Source organism: Choloepus didactylus, chromosome 3 (genome assembly GCF_015220235.1).
Source record: "Choloepus didactylus isolate mChoDid1 chromosome 3, mChoDid1.pri, whole genome shotgun sequence".
Taxonomy (NCBI): Eukaryota; Metazoa; Chordata; class Mammalia; order Pilosa; family Megalonychidae; genus Choloepus; species Choloepus didactylus.
Genome location: NC_051309.1, coordinates 22914572 through 22927384, shown reverse-complemented (window position 1 = coordinate 22927384; position 12813 = coordinate 22914572). Strand labels below are relative to the sequence as shown.

General features: G+C 38.2%; 1 pseudogene; it reads left to right on the top strand.

Moving 5' to 3' along the window:
- Positions 1-11468: 11468 nt before the first annotated feature.
- On the top strand, positions 11469-12081 carry LOC119530214 (annotated as a pseudogene).
- The last annotated feature ends 732 nt before the right edge of the window (positions 12082-12813 follow it).

Here is a 12813-nt window from a genome sequence, read left to right as displayed (position 1 = left end):
AGATGTTCTTGGAGATTTAAGGCTGTTCTCTGCTGCTGACCCCAAAATCCTTGGTATTGGCATAGGTTCCCTGGGATTTCCAAGTGGTCCCCCCTTCCCTGCTGTGCTCTTCTAGGACCTCTGCTGAGGGATGGAGGGCCATGCCATGTCACAAGTGTGCACCAGCCCCCAGGGAAGCCCTGGGACACTGGGCCATGCAAGGGCATTCCCAGCCTGCTTCAAAGATGTTTGAATGGGATGAATTAACTTCCCCCTTTCTGCACAGCTCTACCCTCCCAGCTCCAGAACAATCAGCCATGGGTGTATTAAAGGCCACTGTCTATGGCCAATATTGTGGCATGTGCGCGGTGCTGTAGGAAAGACTCCCTGTCACACTGGATTTCTTGGTGCAGCTCTGTGCTGTGGGTTTGGCCCTGGGCAGGAGTGCCCCCACCTGCCGGGGAGATGGCTAGAAGTCATGCATTTTTCTTTTCCTTTTGGCTCCCCTTTGCTCCCCTGGGCCCAAGACAATCAGCAGTGGGTGTGGGAAGGGGTATCCTCCACGCCAGACACCAAGGCATTAGCCCAGCCCACTCCTGTCATATCTGCAGCTGCTCCTGGGCTCTTTTTTTTTTTTTTAAAGAACTAGTCCATCTCCAAATGCCAACCCACCATTTCCCCACACCACAGCATGGCTGAGGGACTTTCAGCCAACTCACTCACTCGTTTCAGAATGCAGACTCCTGGTTTCACCAAATGCAAGGTCCCTGTAGATTTAGCAGACCTTGTCTGGCTGGTGCTACTCTGGAAGTGGTGTTCAGGGTCACTTTCTGGTTTTTATCTAGTATTTTTCATGGAGGTGTTTTTTTGCCTTGTCTCATCTAGCCACCATCTTAGGTTCTCTCTCCCTCATTCTTGAAGGACAGTTTTGCCAGATAAAGGATTCTTGGTTGGCAGTTTTTCTCTTTCAGTATCTTGAATATATCATACCACTGCCTTCTTGCCTCCATGGCTTCTACTGAGAAATCTGCATTTTGTCTTATTGAGCTTCTCTTGTTTGTGATGGATCACTTTTCTCTTGCTACTTTCAGAATTCTCTTTTTCTTTGACATTTGACAATCTTATTAGTGTCTTGGAGTAGGTCTATTTGGATCAACTGTGGGGTACATTACACTTCTTGGACCTGTAATTTTATGTCTTTCATAAGAGCTGGGATATTTTCATTGATCATATCCCCTATCATTCTTTCTGCCCCTTTCCTGTTCTCTGTTCCTTCTGGGAGACCTATAACATGTATATTCATGTGCTTAATGTTGTCATTCAGTTCCCTGAATCCCTGCTCATATTTTTCCATTCTATTCCCTATCTGTTGTTTTGTTTGTAGGATTTCAGATGTCCTGTGCTTTAGTTTAGTAATCCTTTCTTCTGCCTCTCCACGTCTGCTGCTGTACATCCCCATTGTGTTTTTCATCTCTTCTCTTGTGCCTTTCATTCCCTTAAGTTCTGCCATTTGGTTTTTCAAGTTTACAAATTCTTCCTTATGGTCACTCAGTGTCTTCTATATATCCTTCATCTCTTTCATCACATTTTCTTTCAACTCATTGTTTTGATATAGAAAATTTGTTTCAATATCTTTAATTAGTTGTTTCAACTCTTGAATCAATCTCAGTTAAGGTGTTAGTTTTTTCCTTTGACTGGGCCTTATCTTCATGTTTCATGGTGTGGCTCATGATTTTTTGCTGTCTAGGCATCTGATTTTCCTGATTAGTTTACTCTGGAGGTTGTTTTCTTTCTTTTGCCTTGGGTTTTCTTGTTGGTTTTCTTTGATCTCTTTATTTCTTTGTTTTTTTCACTGGCCAGTTGTCAGATTGACTTTGCCCTCCCCCTAAGTCTTCCCCCCAAATCCAGCACCCACCATGGCCTGCCACAGGGATGGGAGGTAGGCATTGGGCACTCCATCAAGTTCACTGTGTGAGGTAATACGCATGTGCTAGCTTCAGGTTGTGATCTGTTTTCCACTGTCCAGCAAGACCTGGGTTTTTTTTTAGAGCCCTGATTTGACAGTTGGGCTGGGTTTCTATGTAGGTTGCATAGACTAGCTCCTTGGTCCTAATAAAGGGTCTGGAACATCTTTTTAAAAGGATTTCTAGTCTCTTGCACTTTTCAGACTGTCCAGCAGATGGAACTGCTCAGTAACATAATCATCCTCAGAAGCTGCTTTGCCTCTGAACACAGGCTGCCTCTACTCAGGTGAGCTGAAACTGTGGGATTCCTAGGCCCTCACTTTGCTGGCCAAAATCTGGCTCAATAAGGAGCTCTACCTGTGGCAAAGTACTCCCTTATCTGACCCAGCACTCCAGCCATCCCCAAGGCAAGGAAACAGCCACCAGCTGCTGCTTTCCTCAAGGGTGAGGGAAGGGTTTTCAGATGCAGGGCTGGAAATGCAGTGTCTGTCCACATTTTCTCAGTCTCTTTGTCCCTCATTGACCTGGGATTTTTATGTCCTCCCCTGTCTCCCAGGTCTTCAAACAGAGAGGGTATGTCTCACGGCTGTGAGAGAATTTAAAATCTGTGTCCCTGGTGGGAGTCTTCCCATCTGCTGATTCTGTGCCTTTCCAGCACTGAGCCTGAGTGAGGGTGGGGAGAGAGGACTGGCTGGTCTGTGATGGAAGATTCCTACCTGATATTTCTTCTTTTTCATGAATTCAGCATCTTCAGGGTCCTTCTCCAGACTGCATCCTCCTCTATAGTTTCAAACAATTCAGAATTACTCTTTTTCTTTGAATCTCTGTTTTCAGTAGCTGTTTACATCACTGTGTTGATGATGTCACCCTCTGAATGAGTTTTGAAACACTTTAAAACAAGAGCCACCTTTCTTCCACTTTGCAATGACACATTCATCATTTCTGTTTAAGGCCTCATCAGAAGTATCTTTAGAATTCGTATTTCTATCAACAGTCTCCTCAAAGCAATCTTGGTCTTTTCTGTCAAGATATTCACAATTCTTCCAGAATCTTCACATGATCCATTAAAAAAGCATTCCAACATGTTTAGTAGTTGCAAACTCAGCAGCACTCACTTCTCTGGTACCAAAATCTGTTCTGGTTTGCTAATGCTGCTGTTAGGCAAAATACCAGAAATGGATTGGCTTTTATAAAGTGGATTTATTAGGTTACAAATTTATAGTTCTAAGACCATAAAAGTATCCAAATTAAGGTATCAACAAGAGGATACCTTCCCTGAAAGTTGGCCAATGGCAACTGGAACACCTCTGTCAGCTGGGAAAGCACAGGGCTGGCATCTGCTGAACCTTTGTTCCTGGGTTGCATTCCACAATGGCTTTCTCCAAAATGTCTTTGGGCGTCTGTCTCTCTTAGCTTCTCTCAGCTCTCTGATTCCCCTGGAGCATTTCTCTCTAAGCATTTGGGAGTCCTCTATTAGCTTCTCCAGGGCCAACTCTGGGCTTCATCTATTAGTTTAACATTTCCAAATGGTGACATTTATTTGTTCTCACTCATGTAAAAACATTCTGTGTGCATCTTCCAGTGTCTCCAAGCATCTGGGTCTGTGTCAGCTCTTAGCTTCTCTTGGGGGTGAATACTTTTACTATCTTGGCTTCTCTTCAAAATGTGTCTCTCAGCTTCTCTGAGCTCCTTGTCTCTGTGAGCTTCTTAAAAGATCTCCAGTGATATAATGAAGACCCACCCTGAATGGGTGGGTAACACCACCAATGAAACAGCTTAATCAAAACTCTTACCCACTGTTGGTTGGATCACATCTCCATGGAAACTTTCAATCAAAACATCCTACCCTACAAGATTGGATTAAAAGATCATGGCCCTTCTGGGGCACATAACAGTTTTAAACTGGCACATGTACCAAATATGCATCTCTTCTTTTAGTCTCACACAGAAGTTGAAGCTTATAAAATACAGTCAATATCATCCTTTACCCTGTATTCTGATTTACCTTAGTACTAACCAAGTCCTTTTCACTCATATCTCTAATTGAAGTCTGTTCTCTTTTTCAGCTTCTTTAGCAGTTTCTATATGGATAATGCTGCCTTTCAGAGCTGCAGAACTCTATCTCTGGGTCTCACATGTCATTCAGATACCCAAAGTTCCAGGGAAATACCAGGTTATACACAAATAGCATAGCATCTCAGAATTTTGAAATAATTAAGACTCAAGAATAAATGTGACTGCTGTTAAGAGCTTACAATCTAGGAACATTTAAGATGAGCCTTATTGAACATTCTGTATTCCTAAATCATCAATTGCACACTCTCTGCCCACATTCTATCCCCTGATAGCCTATGCTCTTGAATTCAATCCTCAGTGTTGGCTCATTCTAGTTAGTTTATATTAATGAACCCATACAATATTTGTCCTTTTGTTTCTGGCTTATTTCACTCAACATAATGTCCACATTCATTCATGTAGTTGCATTCCTCACAATTTTATTACTTCTTGCAGCTGCTCAACAGTCATTGTATGTATATTCTACAGTTTGTCTTGCTATTTACCAGTTGATGTACCCTTAGGCCACCTCCATCCATTGCAAATCATGAATAATGCCACCATAAACCTCACTGTGCCAATGTCTATTCATGTCCCTGATCTCAGTTTTCTCCAAGTATATACCTAATAACAGGGTGGTAGGTTCATATGACAACACTATACCCAGCTTCCTGTGGGACCACCACTCTACCCTTCAAAGGGGCTGCACCCTTTGGAATAGAGAATAGGTATAGATCACTCTCCAAATTTTCTCCAGCACTTGTATCTCTCTGTTTATTTTTTAAACAGTTTAATTCACACTGATAGAATCCATCCTAAGTGAACAATCAATGGCTCCAAGTATAATCATATAGTTATGCATTCATCAGCACAATCTCTATGAGAACATTTCCATTTCTTCCACAAATAAAGAAGAAGAGGAAAAGAGAATCAAAATGATAATAATAAAAAGAAGAAACAACAACGACAAGAATCCCATACCCCTCCCTTATATCTCCCTCATATTGACATTTAGCTTTGGTATATTACCTTTGTTACAATTAACAGAAGAATATTAGGATGTTGTTATTAACTATAGACCACAGTTTGCATTGATTGTATTTTTTTCCCTATACCATTTCATCACATTTTTAAAACCTTACAATGGTGACATTTATTTGTTCTCACTCATGTAAAAATTTCCTTATATTTCTACATTTAATCACCATCATTGTTCACTTTAGGTTTTGCTAAGATAAATAGTCCCAGTTTTTAACCCTCTCTTTCCTTCTAGTGCCATAAATTCCCTCAGCCTTCCTTTTTCAACTATACTCACACTCATCTTTGTTTATTATACTTACAATGTTGTGCTACCATCACACTGTATTGTGCTATCCATTTCTGTACCTTTACAATCAATCCTGTTGAATATTCTTTTCCCCTTCACATCAAATGCCCAAACTCCACCCTCTTTCTATCTTATATAAACCTATGTTCTTAACTTTATCTCAACTTTGTCTCTCAGTTTGCTTATTATACTTAGTTCATATTAGTGATATTATACAGTATTTGTCCATTTGTTTCTGGCTAATTTTGCTCAATGTAAGATTCATCTATGTTGTTATATGCATCATGAGTTTATTCTATCTTATAGCTGTGAATGTTCCTCTCTCTCACTCTCTCTCTATCTATCTATATATATATATATATATACACACACACATCTATATATCTATATCTATATCTATATCTATCTATCTATATATATATATATATATATATATATATATATATATCACAGTTTGTTTATCCAACCATCTGTTGATGGACATTTGGGCTGTTTCCATCTCTTGGCAATTGTGAATAATGCTGCTATACACATTGTTGAGGAAATGTCCATTTGTGTGCCAACTTTCCATTTCTACAAACATATACCTAGTAATGGGATTGCTGGATCATATGGCAATTCTATACTTAGCATCCTGAGGAACAGCCAAACTGCCTTCCAGAGTGGATGCATCATCAACATTCTCACCAACAGTGAATGAGTTTGTCTCTTGCTCCACATTCTCTCTAGCACTTGCAATTTTCTGTTTTTCTTTTTCTTTCTTTCTTTTCTTTTCTTTCTTTCTTTCTTTTTTTTTTTTTTTTGATAATAGCCATTCTAGTAGGTGTGAGATGATATCTCATTGTGGTTTTGATTTGCATTTCCCTAATAGCTTATGAAGTTGAGCATCTTTTCATATGTTTTGGGCCATTTGTATTTCCTCTCCAGAAAAGTGTCTGTCCATGTCTTTTACTCATTTTTAATTGGGTTGTCTTTTTGTTGTTGAGTTGTAGGATCTCTTTATATATACAAGATATTAAACCTTTATCTGATATGTGGTTTCAAAATGTTGTCTTCCATTGCATAGGCTGCCTTTTTACTTTCCTGACAGAGTCCTTTGATGTGCAAAAGTGTTCAATTTTGGGGAGATCCCATTTATCTATTTCTTCTTTCATTGGTCACTCTTTGGGTGTAAGTTCTAGGAAATCACTCTCTATCACAAGATCTTTAAGATATTTCCCTACATTTTCTTCTGAAAGTTTTTTGGACTTAGCACTAATGTTTAGGTCTTTGAACCATTTTGAGTTAATTTTTGTTTAAGTGTGAGATGGGGTCCTCTTTCATTCTTTTGGATATGGTTATTCAGTTCTCCAAGTACCATTTTTTGAAGAGGTTGCTCTGTACCATATGATTCTACTTGACTGCCTTATCAAAGATCAATTGTCTTAGATGAGAGGATCTATTTCTGAAAATTCAACATGGTTCTGTTGGTCAGAATCTCTATCTTTATGCCATTACCACACAGTTTTGACCACTGTAGCTTTGTAACATGCTTTAAAGTCAGGTAGTTTGAGACCTCCCACTTCATTTTTCTTACTCAAGATATTTTTAGCTATTCAGATACCCTGCCCTTCCAAATAAATTTGATTATTGGTTTTTCTATTTCTGCAAAGTAAGAAATTTTAATTGGTATTTAATTGGAATGGAATTTTAATTGGTATTGCATTCAATCTATAAATCAATTTGGGCAGTATTGACATATTTATATTCCAATCCATGAACACAGTATGTTCTTCCATTTATTTAGGTCTTCCTTGATTTCTTTTAGCAATATTTTTTAAGGTTGTGTGTATAGGTCTTTTATGTTCTTGGGGTTAAATTTATTCCTAAATATTTGATTATTTTGGTTGCTATTATAAATGGGTTTTTCCTTGATTTCCTCCTCAGATTGCTCCTTACTAGTGTATAGAAACACTACTAATTTTTGCCTGCTGGTCTTGTATCCTACCACTTTTGTGTTCTCATTTATCAGCTCTTGTAGCTTTGCTGCAGATTTTTGGGGGATATCTACATATAGGATCATTGCATCTGCAAACAATGAAAGTTTTGCTTCTTCCTTTCCAATCTGGATGACTTTTATTTCTTTTCTCACTAAATTGTTTAGCTAGAACTTCTAGCACAATGTTGAATAACAATTGTGACAATGGGCATCCTTGTCTTGTTCCTGGACTTAGTCTTTTCCCATTGAGCATGATGTTAGCTGTGGGTTTTTCATATATATTCTTTATCATATTGAGGAATGTCTCTTCTGTTCCTACCCTTTTGAGTATTTTCATCAAGAAAGAATGTTGAGTTTTGTCAAAAGCCTTTTCTGCCTCAATCAAGATGATCATGTGATTTTTCCACTTTGATTTAGTGATGTGGTGTATTACATTAATCGACTTTCTTGTGTTGAACCAGCCTTTCATACCTGTAATAAATTTCACTTGGTCATGGTGTATAATTCTTTTAATGTATTGCTGGGTTCAATTAGCTCATCACTCGTGAGCTCCAAAGTTCTTCCTGCAGGCATAAACCTACAGCACCTCAACTTATCCCATATATTGCATATGGTAGATGGGCATGGAAGCAGATTTACAACAAAGCCAATGAGCTTTGGGGTCTCTCCTTGCAAGATCCTCTCCCAAGGATCTGATAAGAACCCTAGGAATGTGTTCACCTGATCTTAAGTTTTTTTTTTTTTTTTTGGTCATAAATGTCTGAAAATTCAAGAGTAAGTTATTTATCAGAAATGGTTAAGACTTCTGTTTGTTTCCCCTTTAACTTTTCTTTGCATTGATTGTGGTAGAGTGGCTGCAGGAGCTTTTTGGGAAACTTGGGTAGATTGAGTTGGGCATCCATTTACTTTAAGATTAGTAGAATATGGCCGTATGGTTTGCAATCACTTTCTTGTAGAGTTCTGTTATTGCCAGCCTTCCTATTGTAGGAGTGACTTCCAGGGCTATTCTTACTGCCCACAGTGCCACCTCAGCCATCCTAATTACCTCTAGCTCTAGTAGGACTAGAGGTGCTACCTCAATATGAATGTTTTTTAGTGTCCAGCATTCAAAGTGTATGGGTAGTGGAGGAGAAATAAGATGTGATTTGCTTAGAATCCAAAGCTGGTCTGCTGGAAAATTCTTTCAATTATCAGGTTGGAATCAGAGGTTTCAATTCTCATCAATGCCTAGTAAAAAGGGAAGTTCCCTTCTGGACTATGCATACCTATACGAACTATACAGTTATAAACACACTATACTTTTTTTTCTTTCATTTTGGAAGTTGTACCAAATAGAATTGACAGAATTCCTGTGTTTCTTGGGCACATTTACAGTACTACAAACAGTCCATTTGTATCTTGAGTTAAATGTTTTATACACTCAAGAATATCAGATGTTGCTTGATATTGACATTACCACTATTAAATTGCAAAGTTGAAAGAAATTTTCAAAACCATCAACCATAATATCCAAATTTTGGTAAATCAAATTAGTGGAAATTTTCTTTCCACTCTCACTAGAATGATATAGAATTGTTGTGATATGAAGAGGTAATCAAAGAATATGGGGCAAAAATTAAGAAAATAGTAATGAAAAGTGGTGACAAGAAGTTAATTAGTAACAATATTATTTTTTCCTGGATCTTACAACATTGAGGAATTTGATAGCTTTTAAAAATCTATACATTCTTTGCACATTCTAAATAAATGTTAACTTTTATATCTAATTTTGTATTTGTAATTCTGGGTTTCTTTTCATACACATATACCCCGCCCCCCTCCAGTGATGTAAGTTTCAGATTCCACCAAACCTAGATCTACCCTGGAATGTGTAACTAATTTCTGTCCAGCAGAATTTGAGCAGAAAGGGTATGTTCTACATCAGATACACATCCTTTAAGATGTGGTCTTTCTTTTTCCTCTTCCCTTGAACTTGAATGAAGACGTGTTCCAGTTTGCTAATGCTGCCGTTATGCAAAATACCAGAAATGGATTGGCTTTTATAAAGGCAATTTATTGGGTCACAAATTTACAATTTTAAGGCCATAAAAGTGTCCAGACTAAGGTATCAATAAGAGGACACCTTAAATGAAGGAAGACCATTGGCATCTGGAACTTCTTTGCCAGCTGGGAAGGCACATGGCTGGTGTCTGCTGGTCCTTTGCTCCTGGGTTGCATTTCAGAATGGCTTTCTCCAAAATGTCTCTGAGCTTCTGTCTCTCTTAGCTTCTGTCAGCTCTCTGATTGGTTCTTCTGGGGTGTCTCTCTAAGCATCTGGTTCTCTCTTAGCTTCTCAGGGGCAAACTCTGGGCTTCATCTCTTAGCTTAACATCTCCAAACATCCTTCTGTTTGCATCTCCCAGAGTCTCTAAGCATCTGGATCTGTGTCGGCTCTTAGCTTCTCTTGGGGGCAAACTCTGTATTACACATCTTAGCTTCTCTCCAAAATGTCTCTCTCAGCTTCTCTGAGCTCCTTCTCTCTGTGAGCTCTCCTAAAGGACCCAGTGATCTAATTAAGATCCACCCTGTATGGACAGGGTAACACCTTCATGGAAATGATCTAATCAAAAGTCTCACCTAGAGTTGGGTGGGTCAAATTTCCATGGAAACAGCCTACTCAAAAGTTTCACCCTAATCAAAAGACAAATAAGTCTGCCCCCACAAGATTGCATTAAAGAACATGGTTTTTGTGGGGGGCATAACGGATTCCAACCAGTAGAACATGGTAGTAGTCAACCAGTTTTGAGCAACCAACCTGGCTATGTTACATTTGTTCCTGTTCAGGATAGAACCTTGATTTCTTTAAATTCTGTGTCTTGGCTAAATAAACTGGGAAGTTATACTAGATATGCATGTGTTGCTTTTTTGAACAATTCTATAACCCATGTAGAGAGCTGTAGTAAACTTGTAAAGAAATTTGTGATTTGTATACTGTTTGTAATTGTGAATAAAAAATTATATGAATGACAACTTCTCTTCATTTGAAATATATTAGTAAACTTTCAGTTTATATGCATTCATGGAATAGGGCCATGGCATAAGTATCCTAAATTCAATTCAACAATATTAATTGGGTACATAAAATATGACAGCCTTGTGCTCCATCCTACATGGGACACAAAGAGTTATAAAATATGGTTCTTATTCTTAGGGAGTTAATATTTTAGTGAGTGAGATAATCATAAGCACAATTTCACTTTAGTTTCCACAAATGGTGATTTCAATAAGATAAATATAAATTATGGTTAATTCAAATATAGAGGAAAATGGACAATGCTTCATGAACAACAAAAACAGAAAAGTCACTCCTATATGACTTTGGAATGCATCAAATTGTTTTTCACAGGATAATACTGAAATCATTTTTCACTCTGGGCACAAATACGACTTTGAAAATAGAGGGCAGCTCTGTGAGATGCGAAAATTTGCCACTAAGTAACTTAGTAAACTGAGAGTTAACTTATTTGTTTCCATTATAACTTCGTTAACTAAAGTTTTGCTATCCAAGTACTAGCACTGTCTTAATCAACAGCAGTGATATACAAAACAATTAGTTTAAAGTTGTGATGTTTTCTTTCTTTTTTATGAGAAAGAGGAAAAACAGTTCTTATTAGAATCATATCTGGATTGGCAAAATCTTCACATTTCCCAAAATTCTTCAGTATGTGAAAGCTCATGCCAAAACATTCTTACATTTGGCTACATCTCCAGAATCTTAAGTGATATGTTGAATCACATTTCATAAAGTTCTTAATAAAGAGGCATTGAAAATACTTCATAAATAGCAACTTAAGGGAAAAGTGACCTATTGAGTATTAAAAGTAAGCTGTCTCCTATTTCAAATACATCCTTTTATTTCATAAATTTTTTTTCCCAGGGTTAATTCAGGTCAGTAATTACCATCAAGAAATGTTCATTGAGAAGAGCTGCCCTGGGTCCCAACCTAAAGCAGCTTCAGACATGGGCCTGCGGCTGTGAGGTGCATCTTTTTCTTCTGAAGGTATTGATCATGTCAGAAAGAAAGGAAGTTATCTGTGTAGACTGCTGTCTGTGGAACTTTGGAAGACAATAAAATTCAATTCAACAATAGCATTCAGTTCTACAGGGAGCTTCTTTGGATCAAGCTATGGTGAAAAACATTTTGAAAAGGCAAAAACGACACAGTAGTAGCAGTTTCCAAAGTAGTGAAATCAGTACTAAGAGCAAGTCTACAGATTCCAGCCTTGGAGGACCCTCCAGATCCAGTATTGTCACCAGCCTTGATACAGATTCCACCAAAAGCTCAGGACAAAGCAACAATAATTCAGATTCCTGGACAGAATTTCAAATAAAGTATGTTGGTGCCACTGAGAAACTGAAAGTCTCTGAGGGAAAAAGTCTTGTAGGACCATTAGACCTGATAAATTATATAGATGTTGTCCAGCAAGATGGAAAGTTGTCTTTTGTTCCTCTGGAGGAAGAATTTATTATGGGTGTTTCCAAGTATGGTATAAAAGTATCAACATCAGATCAGTATGATGTTCTGCATTGTCATGCACTGTATTAAATCATCCAGATGGTGTGTTATGATGATGGTCTGGGGGGCAGGAAAAAGCTTACTGGCTCTGAAAACCATAGACACAAGCAACGAAGAACACAGCCTACGGATTTATCAGTGCAAAAGCCTGGAACAAGCACAAGCAATTCGTGAGGTTTTATCCACTGCTTTTGAGTCTGTATTATCATCCAAGAAATCCTGAATTCTGCAGTCAAGTGGAAGTCAACTTCATTTGGAAGAAAGTTCAGATGTTTTCTAAACAGTTCTTTTTCAATCTGCAATGTTGAAGTGCTATGGAAATTTGAAGTGATCCCTTGTTCTAGATTTTTTGAAGAAAAGGAAATGTGTAAAATACTGGTCATTTGTTTTATATTAAAATGTGAGTGTCTTAACTCCCCTGCCAAAAAAAAAAAAATGCTCATTGCTATATATTAGGCAGTATAACTATAAAGGCCAAGAGTCAAAGGAAGTTACAAGCTAGTGGACAAATATGGATGGGACAACATAGAAGTGTCAGATCAAGTGAATCAAGTTCTGTTTGTTGGTCAGTCACAGAAGGAGTGGTTAATTCTTAGTTGAGAAGGGTCAGGTAATGCATTTACCAGGAGGGTGGCATGTAGATTGGTCTTGAAGGATAATGCCCTTCATTCATTGATAACATTTCTCATTCCCTTCCTCTCCTTTTCATCATTTTCTTTCTTTTATTCTTGTTTCTCCTAACAGTTTGCACCATCTGATCTGCTTCTGATTTGCTCCCAATTAATGGAGCTTTTCATCCATGTATCAGTTGAGGTTGTCAGAACCAATGACTTAGACTTCATAGGCTCGGAGATGACTGGACTGCAAGTTCCTGGAGTGATGAGATCTAGCTTGTTCATCTCAAGGAAGTCAAGAACAGTTGTCAGGAGCATGGACTCTGGAGTCAGGCTGCCTT